Below are 12,758 nucleotides of genomic sequence, written 5' to 3'. Positions count from 1 at the left end.
ATGTTTATAAAAAAAAAAAAAAAAAAAAAAAAAACTGGAGAAATTAGGGAAGGAATCTTGAAGTATTGTGATTTAAAAGGACCAGCAGGGGGCGCCTGGGTGGCTCAGTGGGTTAAAGCCTCTGCCTTCTGGTCAAGTTGTGATCTCAGGGTCCTGGAATCAAGCCCTGCATTGGGCTCTCTGCTCAGTAGGGAGCCTGGTGCCCCGCCTTCCCCCTGCCCCACTGCCTGCCTTTCTGCCTACTTGTGATCTCTTTCTGTCAAATAAATTTTTTTAAAAATCTTTTAAGGGACAGGCGGGATTTAAAACGGCAATCCTTGAAGCTCATAGGTCTGGGGGAAAAAAAAGAAATATGAAAAAGGAAGGGAAAAAATCCCTTTTGGCAAGTACAAGAGGGAAGAGGGGAAAAAAGAAAAGGGAAAAACAAGAAAAAAGAGAAATCTTATGTTTCTGCAAGATAAAGGAAAAACATAAAAGCAAAGGACTCACGGCCCTATTTACCCCATAAAAACACACCCCCAAAACTGTCAAAGTACCTGAGCTTTGATATACCAGTATGAAATGATGCCATTAAGAGGTGCCTGGGTGGCTTAGTTGGTTAAGTGTCTGCCTTCAGCCCAGTCAATGATCCCAGGGTCCTGGGATCAAGCTTTGCATTGGGCTCTCTGCTCAGCAGGGAGGCTGCTTCTTCCTCTGCCTCTGCTGCTTCCTCTGCTTGTTCTCTCTCACTCTCTCTCTGTCAAATAAATAGATAAAACCCTTTAAAAAAAAAAAAAAGAAAAGAAATGATGCCATTAAGCCGAGAATCTCTAAAACACCCCAATTCCATAAATATGAACAAATGGAAAGTAAAGTCCATATAGAAATATAGTGAAAACAAAGAGATGAAATTTCATGGCTATCACCTGAGGCAAATTCTCCTCTGATAAGACAACCAATAATAATAAGGAAACTATAAAGAAGAAAACTGTAAGCTCACATATCAAGCAGAACTGAGTACCTTCATACAAGGATTTGTAAATATGAGAAACTTTTAAATTAGAAGTACAAAAAGTAAAAATAAAATGAACAAAATTGGAATAAAGGAAAAGCTTGATTGCATTTAGGAAAAAAAAATAGAAGAAAGAGGTAAAATGAAGAATAAATTACAAGTTGCCCAAGGGAGAATAGATTCAAACAATTTAATAAGTAGTATTGAAAGAGAGTGAGAAAACCCTGGAGAGAATGAAAACGGCTTGAATAAAGTCATAAAAAGGACCAGAGGGAGAGAATCAGACTTGAAAGACAGGCAAAAAGGGAATAATTTTCATGTTAACAGAGACCCTGAAGAAAAAAACAATAAAGCTGAGCTAATATTTTAACATTTTTTTTAGAGAATGAGAGAGTACAAGAGCAAGGGAATAGGGAATGGAGAAGAGGAAGAGAGAGAGAATCCCAAGCAGACTCCCTGCTGAGAACAGAGCCCAATATGACGCTCATTTTCATGACCCTGAGATCATGACCTAAGCTGAAATCAGGAGTTGGACGCTTTACTGATTGAGTCACCCCAGTGTCCCAAAAGAGATAATATTTTAAACTATAATTCAAGATCACTTTAGAGAATGAAAAATACTTATATCTATATGTTCAGGGAGTTCACTGGGTACCAGAAAAAATTAATCCAGAGTTATTAAACTCTTAAGACATATTCTAGTAAAACTCATTAGATTTTAAAGACAAGTATAAACCATCAAGGTCTCTAGGCAGAAATATCAAATAACTTACAAAGACAAAAGAATTAGACCAACTGTAGACATTTCAAAACTAACATACAAAGCCAGGCAACAATAAAACAAAAAATTTTTAAAGCTTAGTGAAAGGAATTGTGAAACAAGTATTTTATATCCAGCTAAACTGTCCTTCAAATATCAAGCATATAGAAAAATCAATTTACATAATTTTAGGGAATTATGTGCCCTTTTTCTTTTTAAGCCATTTTTTGAGGAATTTGCTAGAGGATACATTTCATAAAATCAAATCATGACTAGAAAAATTTCAGTGCAAGGACGGATGGTGAACATTTAAAAATATATAAATGCCCCTGTAAGACTCAAACAGTAGGGGTGAGGTTGGAGAACAAACATGCAAATGTTACCTGTTGTCACAAAACAGAAACATTGTTTCAAAATGAAAAAGTTGTAAAGTAAAATTCATGACTGCTTTAGAGCTAACATTAGTGAAAATGAAATTATCTTTATGGGAGGCTGGTAATAGTAATATTTCAGAATGTAATGTTGTATGGATCTGGAAATGAAAAACCAGAAATAGAGAAGCATGGGTAGTATGACCCAAAGAACTGCTCTAAAGATGAATCTTTTTTTTTTTTTTTAAGATTTTATTCATCCATTTCACAGATAGAGAGACAGAGAGAGTGGGCACAAGCAGGGGGAACAGTGGGCTCAGCAAGAAGCAGGCTCCTGGCTGAGCAGGGAGTCCAATATGGGGCTCCATCCCAGGACCATGGGATCATGACCTGAGCCAAAGGCAGACACTTAACCAAATCTAATGGAATAGAGGTCATAGGAGTTGGCCCTGAATAAAATCTCCCAGAGTGATATTAGCTACATGGTGCATGAGTCAGATTAATCCACCACATGTCAGCCACTGGATCCTCATCAGAGCTGGCTCCAGGGCAACATTGGTCATCCTAAATACAGTGTATATCTCCATTTCTCCACCACCTGTTCCAACCTATCCGTCTATTCATCCTGTCCCCCTGACACCATATTTATCTAAGAGATTTCACCTTCAGATACAGATCAAGAACATAGCCTAAAGAAATAGCCAAAAAGCAGTATGGTTCTTGTGATAATGGTACCACATTTTTACTTTTCTTTCTTTTCTTTTTTTTTTTTTTTAAGATTTTATTAATTTATTTGACAGAGAGAAATCACAAGTAGGCAGAGAGGCAGGCAGAGAGAGAGGGGGAAGCAGGCTCCCCACCGAGGAGAGAGCCTGATGCGGGGGCTTGATCCCAGGACCCTGAGATCATGACCTGAGCTGAAGGCAGAGGTTTAACCCACTGAGTCACCCAGGCACCCCCTTTTCTTTATTTTCTAAGTGTATGTACAAACCTTAGGGTATATATGGATGTTTTTTGTTTGTTTTTGCTTGGTTGTTTGAATGTACTGAATACACTTGCACTGGCCTTAATTCCTAGGTTAGTCACAGATTGTGGGCAGCCACTGTAACTATTCCAGCAATGACTTCAAGCACCAACAGCAAAACTTTCAGATTTTATTTTTAGAAAAAGAAAATCACTGTTCTGAAATATGGAGAATGACAATTTTGCATTGATATGGTGTATTTGCTTATATTATGTATTGTGTTATTAGCCACTTGAAATTTATGGGCATCCTATTATTTCTTTTTCTGTTTTTAGATGCGAATAATTTTTAAGTATCCTCATATTTTCACTCTTGCTTGTCTTCCAAAACTATTGGCACAAACTATATTTTTCTAATTTTCATGTCTCAAACTCATTGGACAGAGTTTCCTTCGTTTTCTGTCATCAAGCAAAGTATAACAAACAAAAAGTATCATAAGACCACAGGATTCTTCAGATTCACACTGAGGAATTGTTAGGTCCTTTGAGCTTTGCACTATTATTTTTCTAGATCAACTGCTTTGGAGCCAAAAGGTAGACTTTTTCTTCTTCTTTTTTTTTTTTTTAAGGGTTTTTTTTTTTTTTTTTAAGATTTTATTTATTTATTTGACAGACAGAGATCACAAGTAGGCAGAGAGGCAGGCAGAGAGAGAGAGAGAACAAAGCAGGCTCCCTGCTGAGCAGGGCTCTATCTCAGGATGCTGGGATCATGACCTGAGCCGAAGGCAGAGGCTTTAACCCACTGAGCCACACATGCACCCTCAAAAGGTAGACTTCTTAAAAAATTAGTTTGTAAATACAGATTTCCATGACCTAAAGTTTTCATGTTGATAGGCAAAAAACTGTACTCAATATAGTATAATCAGAGACCAGTATAATCTAGGATTTCTTAAAGAGAACATTTCTATAATATGGACTACCCACAAAATTAATGGCAATTGTGCCTTAGAATTCCAAAACTCCGTCTCCCCCACTTCAATATAATGGTTCAATGTGGATACACTACTCTCCCTTGGGTCATTGATTTTTAAATGTTGTACATGATATCTGCACATTTCAGTGATTAAAGTACCTTAAGTTTTTTGGCTACTCATGAGATAGGGAGACATGGAAAACAGTTTGGGTTTTCTCACTTTGTAGTATTTCATAATTGTTAACAACTTGCTTAATGCCCAAAGGACTCCTGTGTGAGTAAAAGAATGCTAACCATTTGTACTTTGTCCAAAATCCAATTTAGAAACTGTTAGACAATTAATAAAACTCCAAATATTCATACATTACTAAAATAACTTATAAATTAAAATTTCATATATTTAACAAACTAAATTTCTGTATGTAAATATTGATGCTAAACTTAACATTTTTTCTTTCATCTGAAGCCACAAGTCTAAAATACTAGATTTTCTTAAATGTTCTAAACACATTGAAAAACAGAAAAACAAAAATAATATTACAATAATTATAACACTGATCAGCACACCTTGTTACAAAAGTATTTGTACAGTATATGTAGATTTCTTTCTATTTTTAAAAGATTTTATTTATTTATTTGAGAGAGAGAAAGAAAGAGTGAGAGACAGCATGAGAGGGAAGAAGGTCAGAGGGAGAAGCAGACTCCCTGTTCAGCTGGGAGACCAATGTGGGACTCAGTCCCAGGACTCTGGGATCATGACCTGAGCTGAAGGCAGTTACTTAACCAACTGAGCCACCCAGATGCCCCTGTAGATTTCTTTCTTACTTGTCTTTATTTATTTTTAATTCTTTTTAAGGTTTACTTCTCAAGATCTCTAGCATTATGAGAGGTTAATAATCTCTGGTTCAGGGCTTGAGGTAAAATATCAGTGTGCATGCCAAGGTGACTTACCTGAGTCCATCATCCAATTGGATAAGCTTTTTTAAATAGTTAGACTTTTATCCATTGCCTCAGGAACTAGCTACATTGCTAAAATTATTAACTTTGATTCATCAGATATGATGAATCTAATCTTTTTTTTTTAACTTCTTGTTTTCTTTTTTTTTTTTTTTTTGACTTTTAATTTTTTATTTTTTATAAACATATATTTTTATCCCCAGGGGTACAGGTCTGTGAATCACCAGGTTTACACACTTCACAGCACTCACCAAAGCACATACCCTCCCCAATGTCCATAATCCCACCCCCTTCTCCCAAACCCCTCCCCCCAGCAACCCTCAGTTTGTTTTGTGAGATTAAGAGTCACTTATGGTTTGTCTCCCTCCCAATCCCATCTTGTTTCATTTATTCTTCTCGTACCCACTTAAGCCCCCATGTTGCATCACCACTTCCTCATATCAGGGAGATCATATGATAGTTGTCTTTCTCTGCTTGACTTATTTCGCTAAGCATGATACGCTCTAGTTCCATCCATGTTGTTGCAAATGGCAAGATTTCATTTCTTTTGATGGCTGCATAGTATTCCATTGTGTATATATACCACATCTTCTTGATCCATTCATCTGTTGATGGACATCTAGGTTCTTTCCATAGTTTGGCTATTGTGGACATTGCTGCTATAAACATTCGGGTGCACGTGCCCCTTTGGATCACTACGTTTGTATCTTTAGGGTAAATACCCAATAGTGCAATTGCTGGGTCATAGGGCAGTTCTATTTTCAACATTTTGAGGAACCTCCATGCTGTTTTCCAGAGTGGCTGCACCAGCTTGCATTCCCACCAACAGTGTAGGAGGGTTCCCCTTTCTCCCCATCCTCGCCAGCATCTGTCATTTCCTGACTTGTTAATTTTAGCCATTCTGACTGGTGTGAGGTGATATCTCATTGTGGTTTTGATTTGTATTTCCCTGATGCCGAGTGATATGGAGCACTTTTTCATGTGTCTGTTGGCCATCTGGATGTCTTCTTTGCAGAAATGTCTGTTCATGTCCTCTGCCCATTTCTTGATTGGATTATTTGTTCTTTGGGTGTTGAGTTTGCTAAGTTCTTTATAGATCTGGACACTAGTCCTTTATCTGATATGTCGTTTGCAAATATCTTCTCCCATTCTGTCAGTTGTCTTTTGATTTTGTTAACTGTTTCCTTTGCTGTGCAAAAGCTTTTGATCTTGATGAAATCCCAATAGTTCATTTTTGTCCTTGCTTCCCTTGCCTTTGGCGTTGTTCCTAGGAAGATGTTGCTGCGGCTGAGGTCGAAGAGGTTGCTGCCTGTGTTCTCCTCAAGGATTTTGATGGATTCCTTTTGCACATTGAGGTCCTTCATCCATTTTAAGTCTATTTTTGTGTGTGGTGTAAGGAAATGGTCCAATTTTATTTTTCTGCATGTGGCTGTCCAATTTGAATCTAATCTTTTATGATCTAAGTTTTTTATGATCTAATCTTTTCCCCCAAGTGGCTTATCTTCATAGTACAGATGTTTAAAAAAAACATGCTTTCCTAATCTGTTTGGGTGTCTTTTAAAAAATACAGCTTTATATGTCCTTTTTGCAATTGTTATTATGAGTATCTTTTTTTTCCCCCCTTTCTTTATCATACAATGTAGGAGAAGTCTATTTTGCAACTACCCATTTTGAGTCATTCAGATCTTCCTCAATTAAATCATTTGCCTTTGAGTAACTTCGTTTTCTTTCTCACCAACCACTGAGACATTGAAGATTTTTTTATCTTCATATACAAATATTAGAAATAATTATAATATAATTATAAATAATTGATGTTTGAATGATAAAATATATAGTAGATAAATAATTACAATGATAAAATTCCTGCTCTTTAGGAATTTTCAAACTAAAGTAGCTAAAATAGATTGGAATATATCTATAAGACAACACCTTGGATTTTTTAAACTCTTAATATTTTAGACCCCAGTTGCTTTCCTCAGAGAATAATAATACTTGTTCCAACTATTTTGAGGGTTATCATGAATTCATGGCTATGTGATCCTTTTGTAGATTACTATCTACATTATTATATTTGATATAAAGGCTAATCTTGATCTAGTGCATACTGATAATGCAATTAAACCACACATCTGGACACAATGAATAGCAAAGGGGGTATGTACATCCCTCTGTGTCCACATGTCTATGGTGAAACATGACTAAAGAAGGAAAAAAGAAGAGTCATAAAAGAAGATTCTATTGTCACTCTCGGGATATCACCAGAAAGGATATAAAAAAAAAGAGAAGACAACGAGTAACATAGTAAAAACTTAAATACATTTAAGAGGAGGAGGAAAAAGGTTAAATGTGAACTTCAAGAAATATGGATTCTCAGTGAATGATTATTCCATGAATGAACAAATTTGGATAGGGTAGCAGAAAGTCAATAGCTTTTCTTCTTGTACCATTTCTATAGAAAACCTTAGGAATAGGATAACCACAATGAGTTGGTTGAAGTAGGAGTATTGATAAAAAGAGCTTACCTGCTTTTGACAGAGATGAAAATTATTCTTGGAATGGAAGTTGGTCTGCAGGGAGGAAGGCTAATGTGGCTCCTTCCTAAAACTACTGGTTTTATATTCTTTATCTTTGAATCAGTTGAGATTTTCATTTCAGACATTCATCTCACTTTTCAAGCTGTTTAAAGTTTAAAATTAGCATCATTACATCAGAACAAAATCTCTTGCTAAGTCATAGCTCAATTTTATATATTCAGTGGATTTTTTAAATCCATGAATCACCATATAGTGTTGATGGATGACATACCTTCATTCCTACACTCCTTGCCAAGTAAATTTGTTTTTTTGTTTAAATGTTTGTTCTTGTCATAGTCTAAATTTCAAGCATATTTCCACAACTACTAAGGAGTTGTGGTTTTAGGTCATGATTAAAACAAAGATGGAATGGGGTGGGATTATGGACATTGGGGAGGGTATGTGCTTTGGTGAGTGCTGTGAAGTGTGTAAATCTGGTAATTCACTGTACCCCTGGGGATAAAAATATATGTTTATAAAAAATAAAAATTAAAATTAAAACAAAGATGGATCTCCCTATATTTTTCTTTTGTTCCAATGTGTTTAATTGTGTCATTTTTGGAGAGTGTAGCAAGTACCACATATGCTTCCTTGGGAAGAAACAAAAAATTCAGAGATTTTATTAATTAGGGTACCAGCATGCTATGCTTCTTTCTTCATATATTTCACTTCCTGAAGTCATTCCTCCAGTAGCTGGCTAAAGCATATTTGTTGATTCCTTGAATGTATTTATTCTGCCTTTACACTCAGGTTGTTCAGCTGTGTTTTTAAATGTAAGGGAAAAAATAATTTTTTAGAATTTGAAGAGAAGTCCCAGGACAACATGTCCAGAGAGCACACAGGTTTGGAGCAGAAGGATGGAGGGCCCTAGAAACAATGAAACCAAGGGAAAAACCATCTGACATGTTTGAGCATTTGGAAGAATTGTTGCTTACGCATTTCACAGCTTTGTTAAAGCATCTGGGAAAAATAAAGGTGCACAAAAATTTAATTTTTAAAAGAGGCAATTATTAACTCCAGAAAAAACCAAAAAGTTATATGAGAAAGAAGACATCACAGTGAAGTACTTGGGTTACATCAAGTTATACATATAGCCAAAATAGGATGAATATTGATTATAGAATTTGACCCAAAATATTATAGCTCAATTGGGAGGATGAATTCAAGGGAAAGCAGAGGGTATAAGAGAGCTCAAATACCATAACAAAAGTTTATAGTTCCCTAACCCTGTGTTTTAGCAACAAATCATGATGATTCATTGTAAGTAGAGTAGTCATAATTTATCACATTAAGACACTTTTGAGAGTAAAGGAGACCGTTGGTAATAATTATGCCAAGATAACAAGCATAAACTGGAATTGGTTAGCAAACTTGGTATATGTCACTGTAACTATAAGCATATTATTTTAGAGGTAAATGCTAATGAGACAGCAAATTAAGTTGAAAATGTCTCTAGGGAATGGGATTGATGGGGATAGAGTAGAACAGGAGACTGCTGATTTTTAATATAAGTTTTTTAATGTTATTTGATTTAAAACAATGATTATGCATCGTATTGATCAACTTAAAAATTAAAATTTAGAATTAGATTAGTCTTGCCTAGTTGTTTTTGGTATGAACCAGAATGTCTCTTACTGTCAGCCAGAGGCCATATCTGAGTTCTGCTGTAATATTTATTTATACTATTCATTTGATGTTTCTCCCTCTAAGAAAAGATGCAATTGGCTAGTAAATACTCAGTTCTGTTTGTCTTTCAAAAAGGGATTTGCCACAAAGTAGATGCTTATTAAATAGTTGTTAATGAATAAAAGAAAGATTCGGTAATAATTTCAAAGGCAGAAGAACTTTCTAGAAGCCAGGTTTATGGACGATATTTTCAAGTACTGGTGTAATGGTCAGGCAGGCTTATTCTGTGTGTCTGGGATTCACCAGATGGCGATTCTGTAGACAACTTGGAAAAGGGAGACCTCTTTACAAAATTTAACTTTAGAGAGAAGAATTTTGACACTCTTGCAGAGATTCCTTTATGACAATGTTACCTAACATAATAAAAACTAAACTTTTAGAAATCATAGCCTGTAATGTGTGCCTTTAGGGATGAAGGGTTTTTGTTTTTACTGCCAAATTGATGCTTGTTAGTTTGTAACTTCCCTCAAATTTTTATACTCAGTCTTTTCTTCCTTGTTATTTGAACAATAAGATTAAATCTTGGAGGAAGAGGGACTGAACATATTTTCTTTTGGGAACCATTTTCATAACCTAATGTACTATACTAGGAGAGCTTGGATCAGTGATGAACACCAGAGGGTAAACACCCAGTTCAGAGTATTTGCAGTAGAAATAGGACCAACAGGTCATGAAACTGCAGCTCACTATTTCTCAGGATGTTTGTCCTCTAAATTGAAATTATTATGGAAAAAAAGTGGAGAGAGAAAGAAAAAAATTGGGACTGGAAGTAAAACAGAAACAAGAAAGAAATGAGGGCAGTAACACAGATACATCTTTTGGAAATCAGATTGAACTCAGCATACCTAACTAACATCTTACTTTCTTAAGGAGAGTCCTCTGTCAGAAACAAGCACAAAAACTTTTTAAAAAATGTAAAAACCACTCTTCTTAATCTGAAACCATGTTTTCTCAATGTGTAAGTATTTATATTTCATCAGTTCTTCGAAGTAGGGTTATTTCATGATGTTTTCCTTGATCCCCAAAGTCTATCTCTGATATAACAAATTCTGGCTAAGTGTTTCTCTAATGCCTAGCATCTTCGGTGACAGCTTTTATTACTCATATGTAATTTTCTGTTTACTTGTCTGTATCTTTCACTAAATTTCAAGCCATGGGAAGATGCTATTCCGTTTTGATCACCATTGAATGCCCCATGTTCAGGGCTTGGCACATAGGGAATGTTCAATCAATATTTGCTGAATAAATGAATAAATTAATCATGCTATTCTTTTTTACTTTATATCTACAGGAGCCACTGTCTCTGAAAATAGCGTGTGTTCACTGAAGACTTGACTCAGACAATAAATTTGTGAATTTGGCAACTGTCAAAGCTCTCCAGCCAGAGAGAACAAGACAGTGGATATTGTGACAGCTTGTAGGCATTTCTCCCAGCTTAGGGGAGCTTAAAGCAGGTCTCAGGAGCAACTACAGAGGGCTGGGCCAATTAGACAAAGGGAAAACCTAAGATTAACTTTAGCCCTTGACACATCCCTTTTTTTTTTTTTTTTTCTGTGACTGTTAGCTCATTGCCTAAGCTATGAAGCAACTCTGGGGAAATATAAATTATAGCAAGAAAGTGCACTATATCCTTCACCTGGCAACAGGCTTAGTAAATCTGGCTTATTTCTGAGCTGGTATGTGCTGCCTGGATATTGTGATCTGAGCTGTTTCAGACTGTAATAACCAGGAGGGTTTTTCATTATCTTTGGTAAGAATTCAGTAGCAATCACTTAGATTAGCCACAGTATTTAATTTATTGAGGGAGGAGGTGGTGGTCACAGAGGATAGGACTCAAAAGAAGGGTAAGTGATGCTCTGAACCAGGGATGATGTCCCTATTTCTTGCATAATGTGCCCCAATCCCAATGAAGGTAACACTACTTATCACTAGTAGCAGACATGTACATTATTTTATTTTGATTATTGTTGTTATAATGAGGATAGAATTCTACCAGACTATTAGTGCTCCCTTTTTTGATTCCCTTTGTGTGATTTGGCAGATATATTTGAGAAGTAGTAGTTCCTAATCAGGAGATGGAATTTGAGCGATCACCATCAATAAAGATTGGGCCTTGCTCTTGGTTCTGTCATTCAACAAATATTTATTGAACACCTATTATGGGGCCAGACATTATTCTAAGTACTGGGAAAATAATAGTAAATAAAAGAGAAGTTTTATTTATCAAGCAAGACAGACAATAAACACTAAATAAGGAAATTGTGTGGAATATTTAAAGGTGATAAATGACAGAAAAGAAAAATCAGGGAAAAGTGTACAGGCATGGGGCGCCTGGGTGGCTCAGTGGGTTAAGCCGCTGCCTTCTGCTCAGGTCATGATCTCAGGGTCCTGGGATCGAGTCCCGCGTCGGGCTCTCTGCTCAGCAGGGAGCCTGCTTCCTCCTCTCTCTCTCTGCCTGCCTCTCTGCCTACTTGTGATCTCTCTCTGTCAAATAAATAAATAAAATCTTTAAAAAAAAAAAAGTGTACAGGCATGTGAGAATTCAGGGTGGGGAGTCACAATTTTAAATGGGGAGAAAAATATAGGCCTTATTGTAAGATGGCATTTGAGCAAAGGCTTGGAGGTGGTGAGGGAGTAAGTTTGGAAGGCATATGGAAGAAGAGGCCCTGCAATGGGCACTTTACTATTGTGTTTGAGGAACACTAAGTTGTTGTGGTTCAAGGGGAGAGAGTGAGGTGGAAGGTAAGAGAAGAGATGAGGTATGGGGAGCCCCTAGAAGACTGTGAGTAGAGGAATGACTTATCTGAGTTTCGTTCAGAAGTCTGGCTGCTATTTTGGAAGGCAGCTATGCTCACCACTATACCACCAACGCTGGCTGCTATTTTGAAAATGATGTCTAGGGAGTATGGCAGAGATGACTGGCAAGTGACCCAAATCCATTCTCCTTCTTCCTCAATGTAGAGTTGTCAGTGGAAGTGGCATTTCCTAATCATCTTGGAATGCAGATATGGTCATCTGATGAGGAAAGAACAGAGGTGCCATTGGCCAGAGAGCTAAATGTGCACTGGCAAAAGGCTTTAAAGACTTGAAATTGGCCTCTGACTATTGCATAAGAAAGAAGTCAAGGTGCTGTTCTTTAAGCCACTGAGATTTGGGGGTCCATTTGTTATGGCAACCCAGCCGACCCTAACTAAGAAAAACGTCAAGGACAAAACCAGGAAGACCTATAAGAAGCTATGGCACTAATTTAGATGAGAGACTATGGTGGTTTGAACCACGTAGAGGTAGCAGAAAATGAATCCTAATATATTTTGAAGTTAGAGCCCACAAAATTTCATGACAGACTGGATGTGGGGTATAACAGAAAAAGGGGAGGCAAGTTTGATTTTATGATTTAGGGATTGATGCATTATAAGTTTGGGAAGACAGCAGATGAAACATTTGAAGGGATAAATTGGAATTGAGTTGTAGATCTATAAAT

General features: G+C 36.5%; 1 long non-coding RNA gene across 1 annotated transcript in view; it reads right to left on the bottom strand.

Moving 5' to 3' along the window:
- LOC131827090 (uncharacterized) overlaps positions 1–7,793 on the bottom strand; it is a 52,761-nt gene extending 44,968 nt beyond the window's left edge. Inside the window, exon 1 of the long non-coding RNA XR_009351887.1 lies at positions 7,541–7,793. This is a non-coding gene — a long non-coding RNA (uncharacterized LOC131827090). The remainder of the gene's footprint in view (positions 1–7,540) is intronic.
- Between the last annotated feature and the right edge of the window lie 4,965 nt (positions 7,794–12,758).

The sequence above is a fragment of the Mustela lutreola genome, chromosome 3, assembly GCF_030435805.1.
Source record: "Mustela lutreola isolate mMusLut2 chromosome 3, mMusLut2.pri, whole genome shotgun sequence".
NCBI classification, from domain to species: domain Eukaryota; kingdom Metazoa; phylum Chordata; class Mammalia; order Carnivora; family Mustelidae; genus Mustela; species Mustela lutreola.
This window is presented reverse-complemented; position numbering and strand designations above follow the sequence as displayed.